Source organism: Sorex araneus, chromosome 5, assembly GCF_027595985.1.
Source record: "Sorex araneus isolate mSorAra2 chromosome 5, mSorAra2.pri, whole genome shotgun sequence".
Lineage (NCBI taxonomy): Eukaryota > Metazoa > Chordata > Mammalia > Eulipotyphla > Soricidae > Sorex > Sorex araneus.
This window is the reverse complement of record NC_073306.1, coordinates 145,196,358-145,207,949: the sequence shown is the minus strand read 5'-3', so window position 1 is coordinate 145,207,949 and position 11,592 is coordinate 145,196,358. Positions and strand designations below refer to the sequence as shown.

The window sequence follows — 11,592 nt, the reverse complement described above, 5'->3', positions numbered from 1 at the left end:
CTCCCTCTCTCCTTCCCTTCCCCACCTGCTGGGACAGGCTAGCTCTGCTCAGTCTGGACACACACACACACACACACACACACACACACACACACACACACACACACACACAGAGTCAGCTCCCGGGTCAGAGGTCAGATACAGGTGTCTGGGACAAAAGCCAGGCATTGGCCCTCAGGGGGCCCTGCTCCCCACAGTCCTTGGCTCGTGGCCCCTGCCTCCAGCTCGACAGCCTGAAGGGCGAAGCCTTCTCACCTGCAGTTCTGGGAGGAGCCTCTGAGGGCGTGTGCTGCTGGCCCGGGTCAGCCTTTCGTCACCCCTGCAGGGCCCTCATGCTGTGGGCTCTCACCCATTCCAGCTCTGGACATGAGCACTGGGCATTTCGGGGGCGTTGCTATGTACCCTTGACCTGGAATTTGCTTTGGAGGACCCCACTAGGAAGCCCCAACATTCACCCTGGCCCTGAGGACCCCGGGCAGGTTGATGTGCACGCCTGACTCCTTAGCAGTGCAGCCTCCAAATGGTGGTTGTGCTCTTTGTTTTTTAAGCTGTTTTCTTTGTGGTTTGGGGCCATGCTCAGTAGTGGGGCTCAGGGAAGCATATGGGTTGTGCCATCCCTGCTGTGACCCGCTCCCCTGCCTCATCGCTGCCCTCTCACCCCAAGTTCCTCCCCAGAGCTTTTCCCACTGCCCCTCAGAGCCTCAGAAGCCAAAATCATCAGGGCTAAAAGGCAGGCTGAGAACTGAAGTCACCTGTGGGATGGAGACAGCAGCTCTGCTCCCCTGGGGTGGGGTCCCCAGCACTGGCTGTGAACCCCATGGGGCTTATGTTCCAGGGGGCTGGCTTAGGGGCTTCACTTCTCTGCATCTGTGAGGTAAATGGAGTAATAATGAGGCAGTAATACTGGGTAGGAGGTTGAGTATGAAGTAAGAATATGTGGGGACAGCACGATTGTCCTGGTGTGGGTGTCCTTGGTCCCCTCCTGCCCCCATGTCCTGTCCCTGGCTCCCAGGGGGTGAGATTCTGCCTCCTGCTTCCCTGGGCCACTCCTCCCAGCAGACTCCTCTGGGGCTCTAGCCTTTCTCTTTCCTTGCTCTCAGCTTCCTGGTGCAGCCCAGGCAGCTGTGTGGCAGCTGAGGCACTCCAGGGCCCCCAGACAAGAGCTGGCACCTCCTCCTTGGCCCCATTGCGGACTTCCCAGGAGCCTGCCCCCAGAAACCCATGTTCAGGGCTGCTTCTGGACACCCACTTCTTCTGCTCCAAGTCAGGTTGTAGATACTTGGCCCTGGAGACAGTTGAAACCCACCTGTGCTTTCAGGCCTGTCCGGTCCCGAAGGTCGAGCATTGGGGGTCTTCCTTCTGCTTCTAGAAATGAGAACACGTGAATAAAATGATCCTCAATCCTTTTCTTGATCTGGGGCAGTGGTGGGGGCACTGTGAGACTGAGAGGTGGGGGAAGATGCCTCTTTGCAGAGGAGGGGGAGGGGTGTCTCTGTCTACAAGGTTCCCCAGTCTTAGGGTCCCGCCTGCGGCTCCATCCTCTTCTCCAACCCGGGTTTGATCCCCAGCATCCCATATGGAATCCAGAGGCTCAGAGACGTCAGGTGCTCTGTGGCCAGTCCTGCCATCCCATCTCTCTTTGTTTTTTTCTTTTGGGGCCATACCCGGTGATGTTCAGAGGTTACTCCTGGTTCTGTGCTCAGGAATAACTTCTGGCTGTACTCAGGAGACCATATGGGGTGCTAGGGATCAAACCTGGGTCAGCCATGTGAAAGGCAAGTGCCCTACCATTGTACTATCTCTCGAGCCCCATCTTTCTTCATCTTTTCACTCAAATTTCCTTCCTTCTGAAGGCCAGGATAATAGTACAGCCAACCCAGGTTTGATCCTCAGCATCCCATACGATTCCCTACGCATCGCCAGGAATGATCCCTGAGTGCAGAGCCAGGAGTAAGCCCTGAGCACCACTGGGTGTGGCCCCAAAACACAAGCAAACAAAAACACCAAATGTCCCTTCTTTCTGGAGAAGACCAGTTTCTTGCCAGGCCATCAGCCGCAGCATCATTTAGGTATGTGCCCATAAACACTGGTGGCAGCACCAGTAAACCTCAATTAGACCGCTTCTTTGTCAACACTGGGCACCAGAGCTGTTAGTCACTGTGGAATGACCTGGGGGAGGACTCTCTGGCGTCCCTCGGTCTTTATTTATCACTCAACCAATGTTTAGCAAGTGAGCCGGCTGCGTGCTTGGCCTGTGGTACCTCCCTGCTCAGGACAGAGCTGGGTCAGAGACAGAAGAACAGACTGGGAAGTGCAGTGTTCAGGGTGTGATGGGACAAGCTAGAGAAGACAACCAGGGGCTGGAGCGGGAGAGGTGCAAAGAAGGTTCTTTTGGGGTGCAGGTCTTGGGTGGGGGACACTGAACTTAACAGAACTACCAGAGATGCACACAACGTGTGCACCGCTCCCCCCCACCACACACACCCCAGGTACATGGAGGAAGGTAAGTCACTTTAAGGATGGAGGTCAATGACACTGAAAAGTGACATTGTAGCCATACCTGGAAAACAAGCAGCCAGCCTAGGAGTAGGAGGAATTCTGGGACAAAGGCCCTAGGGCTAGCACCAAGCACTTCTTTGAGAACTTTTACAAAGTGTTTCAAGGATAAGGGGCTTGTCAAGGAAACATTTAACAAATTATTTTCTTCAGGGAGTATTTTTAAGATCTAATCTGTAATCTCCCCACCATCTACTCTCCATCCTATTCATCCAAATTAATTCTAACTCTATTTAAACACTGCCTCCAAGAAGTTTCCTTCCACTTGTTTTTACAAAAACTTGTTTAAATGAGAAAAATAAAATGAAGTGAGCTCTCTCTCTCTCCCTCAAGTTACCTTGTTTCCTTTTTTTGTGCATATCTGATAGATTGTTACTATTGAAAACATTTGACAGAATGAATCCTTTCATAAAATAATGACACAAAGTCACCTCAGATATAGAAATAAGAAATTGACCACTCTGCAGATGCTGTGTGTGGTATGTTTATGGGGGTGGTGGTGAAGACACATTTTACTAGTCTGTAACACCCTGGATATGGCCAGAACTCGGCCCCTCCATGACCCTTGCTCCCTACTGTAACCTGGGACTTCCCACACCCTTCAGCCTTCCTCTCCCTCTTGAGCCTGACCTCCCAGAGGGCAGGGTCACCTGGCACATGTCCAGGCCCAGAAGAGGTACTCGGAAGCTAGTGAGTGAATGAAGGCCTATGATTCCTGAGGAGAAACATTCCAGAAGGAAGCTGGGCGGGGGTCAAACTGCTGAAGGGAGAGCTCCAGGCTCGGGTGGAGCCCCTCAGACTCCAGAGGTAGGTTCTAATCCTTGGCAGTGTGGTTTGGGAAACAGGGATGCCCAGTTCGCTCCCAGCGGCAGGGTGGGGGGATTCTGGCTGGGCCTGTGCCCTGATTCTCTGCTGGGCCCACTAGGGGTTTCTCAAGACCCCTCCAAAGTCCAGCTAGACCCCTGTCAGCGTGGGTGATCGTCGACGGATGCGGGAGAAGCCTGGGGCACTGGGCCCTGCCGATTGCTGGCGCGCTAAGTAGGTGACCTCCCCTGGGCCTCCATCCCTGGGGACTTCAGATGCTATTTGGCCTTTTTTTTTTTTGCTTTTTGGGTCACACCCGGCGATGCACAGGGGTTACTCCTGGCTCTGCACTCAGGAATTACTCCTGGAGGCGCTCGGGGGACCATATGGGATGCTGAGAATCGAACCCGGGTCCGCCGTGTGCAAGACAAACGCCCTACCCGCTGTGCTATCGTTCCGGTCTCAAGTTTAGCTATTTTTTAGGGCAGACTCAGGCCTCTCCATTCAGGGAAGGCGGATAGGGCGAAAATACTCAGATGTAAAGGTCAGCGCCCGTATCTGTCTCCCACTCCTGATATTTCTTCATTTTTGCCTGCTTTCCTCCAGGAGCGCTGCTGTGGCGCTCTGGAGGGGTCGCCTGTCAGCCCTTCCCGCCCTAGAGGGCTCTCCTCCTGTCAGCCCTCCGGGGGCGCTCTGGAGGGGTCTCCTGTCAGCCCTCCCCGCCCTAGAAGGGTCTCCTCCTGTCAGCCCTTCGGGGGCGCTCTGGAGGGGTCTCCTGTCAGCCCTTTGGGGGCGCTCTGGAGGGGTCTCCTGTCAGCCCTCCCTGGGCGCTCTGGAGAAGCCTCCTCGTGTCAGCCCTCCCCGCCCTAGAGGGCTCTCCTCCTGTCAGCCCTCCCCAGGCGCTCTGGAGAAGTCTCCTTCTGTCAGCCCACCCCGGGCGCCCTGCAGAGGTCGCTTCCTGTCAGCCCTCCCCAGACAGGTGGCGGGGCGGCGGCGGGCGAGGCGCGGCGGCGTGACGTCACCGCGGCGCGCGGCCGGGCGGAAGGATCTGGAGCGCGGCGGGCCGCGGGGCGCTGAGGCCGGTTGCCCGGCAACGGAGCGGAGCGGCCGCCTCCTGCCCTCCGCCGAGTGGCGCCGGCAGCCGCCGCCGCTTGACGTCAGGCGCAGGCCTGGGCCGCCCGGCGCTCGGCAGCCCCCGGAGCCCCGCAGCGCGCGACAGGCGCCCCCGCCGGCCGCCGCGCCGCCCGGCCGCTCGGCAGGTACCGCGGGGGGAGGCCGGGCCGGGGCGCGGGCTGAGGGACGGCGGGCTGGGGACGGCGCCGGGCTGCGGGGCTGCGCGGGGACGGCGGGCTGCGGGGCGGGCGGGGTGAGGCGGGCGGCGGGCGGCGGGCGGCGGGCGGCAGGCGGCAGGAGGCGGTCAGCGCCCGGCGGTCAGCGGGAGGCCGGCGGCCGTGGCGGGGCGGCCAGACCGTGAGTCCGCACAATGGCCGGGCCCGCCGCGCGGGAGCGGCCGTGGAGCGGCGGTCCCGGGGGCGGCGCGGCGGGGCGCGGGGCGGGCGGGCGGGCGCTGGCCGCGGGGTGGGCGCAGGCGGCCCGGGGGTCCCCGCCGCGCCAGCATTGTCCTTTCGGGGCCCCCGGGGCGCCGGGGGCAGCGCCGCGGGGGCGGGGCGCCCGGACTGACAGGCGCGCCGGCCAATGGCGCGGCGCGCGCGGGGCGGGGCGGGCGCGGCGCAAGGTTCGGCGAAGGTGACGGGCGCGGACGACCGCGCCGGGCCCCCCGGGGTCCCCTCTGCGCCCGCCCCCCTCGCGGGCCCGCAGCGCCGTGACCCGGCCCGGCCTCCAGCCGCGCGGGCGCCCGGCTCGTGGCGGAGGCCCGGTCGTGGCTCTGTCCGTTGCTCGCCGTGGGCAGGTCCCGCACGCTGCAACCTCGTGCGGGGGGCCGGGGGGCGGCGGGGGGCGGCGGCCCCGGGGAAGGAGTCAGCTCCCGCCTCCGCCGCCCCGGAGCCCCGGGCCGCCTTTCTCTCTCCGCGCCTCCGCTGCGGCCGGGCGTTTGGTCTGCAGCCTTCTAGGGGAGCGGGTAGGCGAGGCTGGGATGGGCCGGCCGGCCCGGCCCTAGGCGGTGCTGTGCAGAAAGCGGTTTCTGCAGTCAAACCCCCAAGTTAGGCTGCTTCTGCGCCCTCTAAGAACCCGGGCTCGCGACCCTTCCACACACGCTTAGAATTGACAGCAAGGGAAATCGACTCTGCTGTGTCCTGAAGGTCAGATAGTCTTTCTTGGCGAGCTTCGCGTGGGTCTCTGGGGCTTTGGACCATCTCTTGGTGACACACGGTTTCCAAGCTCGTGCTTCCATGCACGTAGAGGTAAGCTCCGCTTCAATGCCCGGTGGAATGGAGAATGTCTTTCTAATAATTCAGAGGCACTCGCCTGCCTAGCTTTGGCTACATACGTAATCGCTTTTACATTGACTTGTTTCATCACCCATTGCCAATTTGGCTGCTAAAACATCGGAGAGGGGCGAACCTTTAATGCCATCCGGAGTGCAGTTGGAGCCCCAGATTCCCACCCGCTCCCTCGGCTTACGGTGGGAGTGGTGCCCAGGATCACTTCTGGGTCTGCATTCAGGGGCCAGGCCTGGCAGTGCTCTGGGGACCGACCCTCTGTAGTCCCAGGGATTTGAACCAGGTACCAGGTTCACAGCTGCACAGAAGGCCTGGATCTTCACCTCTGTACTGACTCCCTGGCCCCAGACTTTGTGTTTCTAAGGCAAATGCAGACCTTACCTGATAACAGTGTAAAGCAGTGCTCTATTTTAAGGGTGATTAGCTTAATTTTTACACAGTTGCAAACACGAAAATTAAGAGTTTTTGGTACTACTCTAGTGCTCTGTCCATGACTGTGCTTTATTTTACAGCTGCAGTTTTCAAAGGCAGTAGGATTGATTTTTGGTTTGCATTGTGTGGAAAAGTACTGAGCCTGGGTTTTCTCCCTGTTCTTTGCAGCGTTTGACTTGGAACAGGAATGGCCTCTGAGCCAGTTTTCTGCTGTAATATGGCAAGGGTGGGGATACCTGTCTCACTGGAGGGTGGCCTGAGCAAGTGCCTGTGAATTCCAGCAGCGTTCGACTGCTTTCAAGTGTCAGGGTAGTGCCCGCATGGCCGAGCCTCAGATTCCGTTCTTGGATTACAGCTTTGCTTTTAGGGTTCACCTGCCCCTTCCTCTCCATCCTGTGCTCTGCTCCTCCCCAGCCTCCTCACCAAACGCAGGTGAGAGCTTGCTGGTCGAAGGCCCGGAAAGCTGGTAGGCTATTTGTCGTTTGGAGTCCAGACCCTGGCTCTCGCCGTTAAGGCCTGTCACACCTGAACTTAGCCTTCTTAGACAATGTCCACTTCTGTTCTGCCTTGCTACAGAAACTGCCCCTGCCTCCCCAGACAGGCCAAGCTGTGTCCTTCCCTGCTTCTGTTCTCATCGACTGGAATGCCCTTTTTTACGCCCACTGCCTCGAGTCTGAAAAGGTCCAGCTGGAGCTGGGGAAGGTGGTTGAAGCGAGAAAGCCCATGTGTGGTATGTGCTGGGCCCTGAGTCCCACCCCCAGTACCACATGTTTCTCCACGCACCACCAGGTGGGACCCCAGCAACAGTTAAAAAAGTCTGTTAGCCTTCATAGTCTCTCAGGAGCTCTTTTGAAATCCTATCAAATGAAGTCTTGCTTTTAGTATTGCCTTTGTCAGGTTGTGTTGTGAGCGTGCAGCAAGGGCTGGGGTGGTCCTGTCATTGTTTATCCCCAGTACCTTCTTCAAGGCCTTAAACTCGAGTGTTTGCAGAGTAAAGTCAAAGTCTGTGATCTTTATGGAGTATATTATTAGAAAGAATTTCAATGACATCAGAGTGCCAACCATAACACTCAAATGCAGTTTTGCTATGTTGAAGATAGTTAAGACTTAGAATGTTTAAACCTTTTTTCAGTTACTTTTGGTCTCTGGTAATGCCAAGTGGAGCAATCACTGTCATTTGCCTCCAGCTTTTCAGGGTCCCTGAGTCTGCATTCCTGACTTTGAAGGGATTGTGTCTTGTGTTTTGGGTAGAGAAGCAACCTGAACACAAGTTCTGGAATTTTCCTTATGTTCTGCCGTGAAATAGAATGGTGGTGACCAGAGGGGAAGCTTTGGAAGGTGGTTAGAGAGTGTCACTGTGCTGGCGCTTTGGTGGTCCCCTGGGCACACTCCCTGCAACCGTGATGTCCAGAGGTTTGTGAGCCAGTGGGACATCAGTAACATTAGGAAAGAAGCTCTCTCTCCCGGAAATCCAGTTGCACCGCAGCAGATTACATGCCTTTTGTTTAAAATACTTTTGGAAGGGGATCAGAGAGATGTAACACATCTGGTAGGGCTCTTGCCTTGAAGCAGCTGACCCATGTTCGATCCCCGGAACCAGACATAGTGCCCTGAGTACAGAGCCACGAGTAAGCCCTGAGCACTACTGGATATGGACCCAACGAGAAATTTATTGTACTTAAAAATCAATTTGTGGGGTGGGGGGGAGGGGAGGGTTATTTAAAGGGTGTTAGATAGACCTAAATTTGAAAGACTCAAACTTGGGTCTTGTCTTGGTTCATACTCATCTACCCCCTCCAAGTTACGGGCAAGCAGGTGAAACCCCTCTTGGGTTCTGGTTTTGTTCTTCTGTGGAATGAGAAGCCTGGCGTTCAGCTGATGCTCTGCAGGCGGCTGCCGGGTATGTCCTGCTCACCCCACGGCACACTGGTCCTGCTTCCCAAGGCTGAAACTTCTGTGATTCCCCCACTCCGACTTCCAGCACACCTGAGGGTATGACCCTAATGTCTTCCTCTTCACAGGGGAGACTTTCACCTCAGAGGTGCCACTAGCTACTGACCCTTTGGGAATTATCGTGAGAGGGTGAGGAAATTCTTCACAGACTGTTGCCATCTGGCCTGGTCCAGTGTGCAGCCTCATCTCCCACTGCATCATCGCTCGTCACCTTGTGTTTCAACACTGGGACCTCTGGCCACTTGCGTGGTCAATCGCCTGACCTGTTTACTCTGGAATCTCCTTCCTGACTTTTTCTTCTTCATAGAGTCCTTTCCACTGAAGCGTTAGCTTCAGTGTTCCTCCTCTGAAAGAAGCTCCCCCTGATTTGCAGAATCAAGGCTCAGTGTGCTCACGTGGTTCTTGACTGATCACTCAGTTATTTTCCCCTTGTGACTGTTTGATACTCAGGGCTCACTTCTGACTCTGCGCTCCTAGTGGACTTGGGGAACCGTGCGGGGAGCTGGGGATCAAATCTGGTTCAACTTTGTTCAAGGCAAACTCCCTGCTGGTTCAGCTCCACCCTTAGGACATTTTAGTTTATTCTTTACCTGGAGGACTTTCCCATATTATTACTTTTTTGAGGGAAGAGAGGAAACTCTTGCTTATCGCAGATCCTCTCTGTATTGTAATCTTTTGCAGAGTATTTGCCGGGGCAGCATCTTGAGTGGCTTTGGAGAGCTGCAGTCACTCTTGGCCCAAGGAGGCTCCGTGAACAGCAGTGGGTGGGCACATTGGTTGGTTGGTTGTGCTGGTTTGTTACAACTTTCTGGCATATGTGTGTAAAGGAAAAATACTGGGGTCCCCATTTGTACCTCTTTTACTTGTGGAAAAGAAAAGATTTGAGGGGCTGGAGCAATAGCACAGCAGGTAGGGCATTTGCCTTGCACGTGGAGGACCCGGGTTCGATTCCCAGCATCCCATATGGTCCCCTGAGCACCACCAGGGTGATTCTTGAGTGCAGAGCCAGGAGTAACCCCTGCGCATTGCCACGTGTGACCCAAAAAGCAAAAAGAAAAAAAAAAGAAAAGATTTGATTGGAGAGAGTTTTTGCACAAACAGACTCATGAAGTTGGTCCTAAATTATTCTGAAGACAGCCTGTCTGTAGGTGAGGGGTTTTAGCATGTGGCTTGAGGAGGTGTGGAAAATGGCAGTTGGCATTTATTTTTGGGAGAGTGGGCTAAGTAATGCTCAAGGACCCAGGGACCACTTCCAAGGGTATTTGGTATTTCACTGCTAGAGCCTGAGAATCTCCAGGGCGGGCGGTCAGAAGGTCCTGAGGTGCCAGAATTAAACCTAGGTTGGGTGATGCCTGACCGATGACTGTCTCCTGGTCCCAAGTTCTCAAATTTTATACTAAGCATTTTTTTCCATTAGAGCAAATGTTTTAATTTTAATTGGTTACCTTGTACTTATTCATGAAGCAGTAAAATCTCCCTGTTAAGTATTGGGAGTGATGATTGAAATTGTTTCTGTCTGCAAAGCTTTTGCCTGACACTGTGCTTCTTGTGACACAAGGTCCTGTGTCTCTTCCTTTGATCAGCAGTCCTATCCTCGGGCCACAGGGGGAGACAGCCAGCTGCAGAAATTTTCTGTATTTGGTTACTGAAGTTTAGTTTATGTGCATTGGTGATAGGCAATTTTTATTCAGAAATTATAACATCTTTTGATGAGAACATAGAATCGCAGTGACATTAGAATCCATATTGATTGCTGTATTGATGATGTTGACTGTGATTATCAGCTTTGGGGAGGAGGAGTTTGGGTGTTGGGGCGAGGCTGCTTCTGCTCCGTACTCAGGGTTGACCACGTGGTGCCTGGGATCAAATTGGGTTGCATGTGGAAAGCAAGCACGTTACCCCATCATCTCTCTGAGCCCTGATTGAAACCTTGGGAATGTGTATTTCCAAATAAAAGAATCGGAGTGATAGGGCTATTCCCGTGGACCAGCTTGTTAATGGGGCTTCTGACTATATCAGAGATAGAGGCAGTTGACCAGTTTGAGATAAGAAATTGCAGAAAACTTGCAGATATGTGGCTCTGTGTGTCCAGTTGTTTTGTGGCCGGAAGTGAGCCTGGGCACTGTGTCTGGAGTTTTTATGAGGCAGGGGAGTGGTCAGTTGGTACATGTGGAAATGAATTAGTCACCTATGGAGAAAACATTCACAAAGGGCTGGGAAGATAGCTTAGAGGGCTGGAGGGCCGGGGTTAGTCTGGTGTAGCCCAAAAATTGAAAAGCAATGCAAAGAGGAAAAAGTATAAAAAGATGTGCCATAGTGCATTTTCAGTGTCTTTTTCGCTTTTGTGCCTGTGTTTGTGTGTGTGGGGTGTTGGGAGAGATCAGTTTCTTTTCAGGAGGTAGACCATGAGGAAGGATTTATTGTTTGTTTTTAGCTCAGTTACATTTTTCAAGTGCCTTTGGAATCTTAAATGACTTAAAGACTTCACAATTGTTTACCCACTGTGGGGATTTGCTCAAGTCTCTCCCTCTCCCTCTCTTCCCCTCCCTCTCTTCCCCTCCCTCCTCCTAGTTCCCAGCCTTTGCATAGGTATCTCCTTTGACTCTTTGGTTCTTGTTAACATCTTCTCAAGATTATATTAGAGAGATGAAATGGAACACATTTTCTTCGGTTGGGGGGACGCTCCTATCCATGCTTAGGGGCAGTGGTGCTAGGAATTGAACCTGGGGCTCCGACATGGAAAGCACGTGCTTTAGCCCTGCCCTGGACTAGACATGATTTTATCCTTTGTTTGGTAATGATGAGTCCTCCTATCTTTTTTGGTTTCCACCATAGAAATTGAGTGCTGGTTGTATTCTTAGTACCATCTGAAAGAGTTTCTTGTTTTTATAAATTTGGAAACCAAAGTTAAAACTGTTAAAAGTGATGGGGCTGGAGTGATAGCACAGCGGGTAGGGCATTTGCCTTGCACATGGCCAATCCGGGTAGTTCGATTCCCAGCATCCCATATGGTCCCCCAGCACTGCCAGGAGTAATTCCTGAGTGCAGAGCCAGGAGTAACCCTTGTGCATTGCCGGGTGTGATCCAAAAAGCAAAACAAACAAACAAACAAAAAACTGTTAAAGTGTATTTAATATGATTAACCAAGACAGTCATAAAACCTACTTACTTAGAACCCAGGTCTCATGCACAAAAGACTTTAGAATTGAGTCGTTTTCCCCATCCTGAAGCACTTTTTTTTTTTTTTTAAAGTGGGTCAGGAGTTAAGACACTTCGCTTTGCATTCCTTCAGCTCTGGTTTGAATCCCCTGCACCACCTATGGCCCCTGAGCCTGCCAGGAGACGGTCCAGAGCAGAGCCAGGAATAACGAATGAAGGCCACTGGCTGTGTGACACCCCCCAACCCCAATATTGGAAAAAACTTAAGCAGCAGATTATAAGATGTAAA

The 11,592-nt window shown here is 54.1% G+C and overlaps 1 protein-coding gene across 3 annotated transcripts in view; it reads left to right on the top strand.

The window, feature by feature from the left end:
- Nucleotides 1-4,459: 4,459 nt before the first annotated feature.
- KIAA0232 (KIAA0232 ortholog) overlaps nucleotides 4,460-11,592 on the top strand; it is a 73,420-nt gene continuing 66,287 nt past the window's right edge. Inside the window, exon 1 of one of the 3 annotated variants that reach the window (XM_055138337.1) lies at nucleotides 4,460-4,619. The gene's annotated coding sequence lies outside the window, so the exon portion shown is untranslated. Of the gene's footprint in view, nucleotides 4,620-5,163; nucleotides 5,721-11,592 lie in introns of those variants that run through there. The other 2 variants (XM_055138335.1, XM_055138336.1) reach the window with 2 other exon arrangements.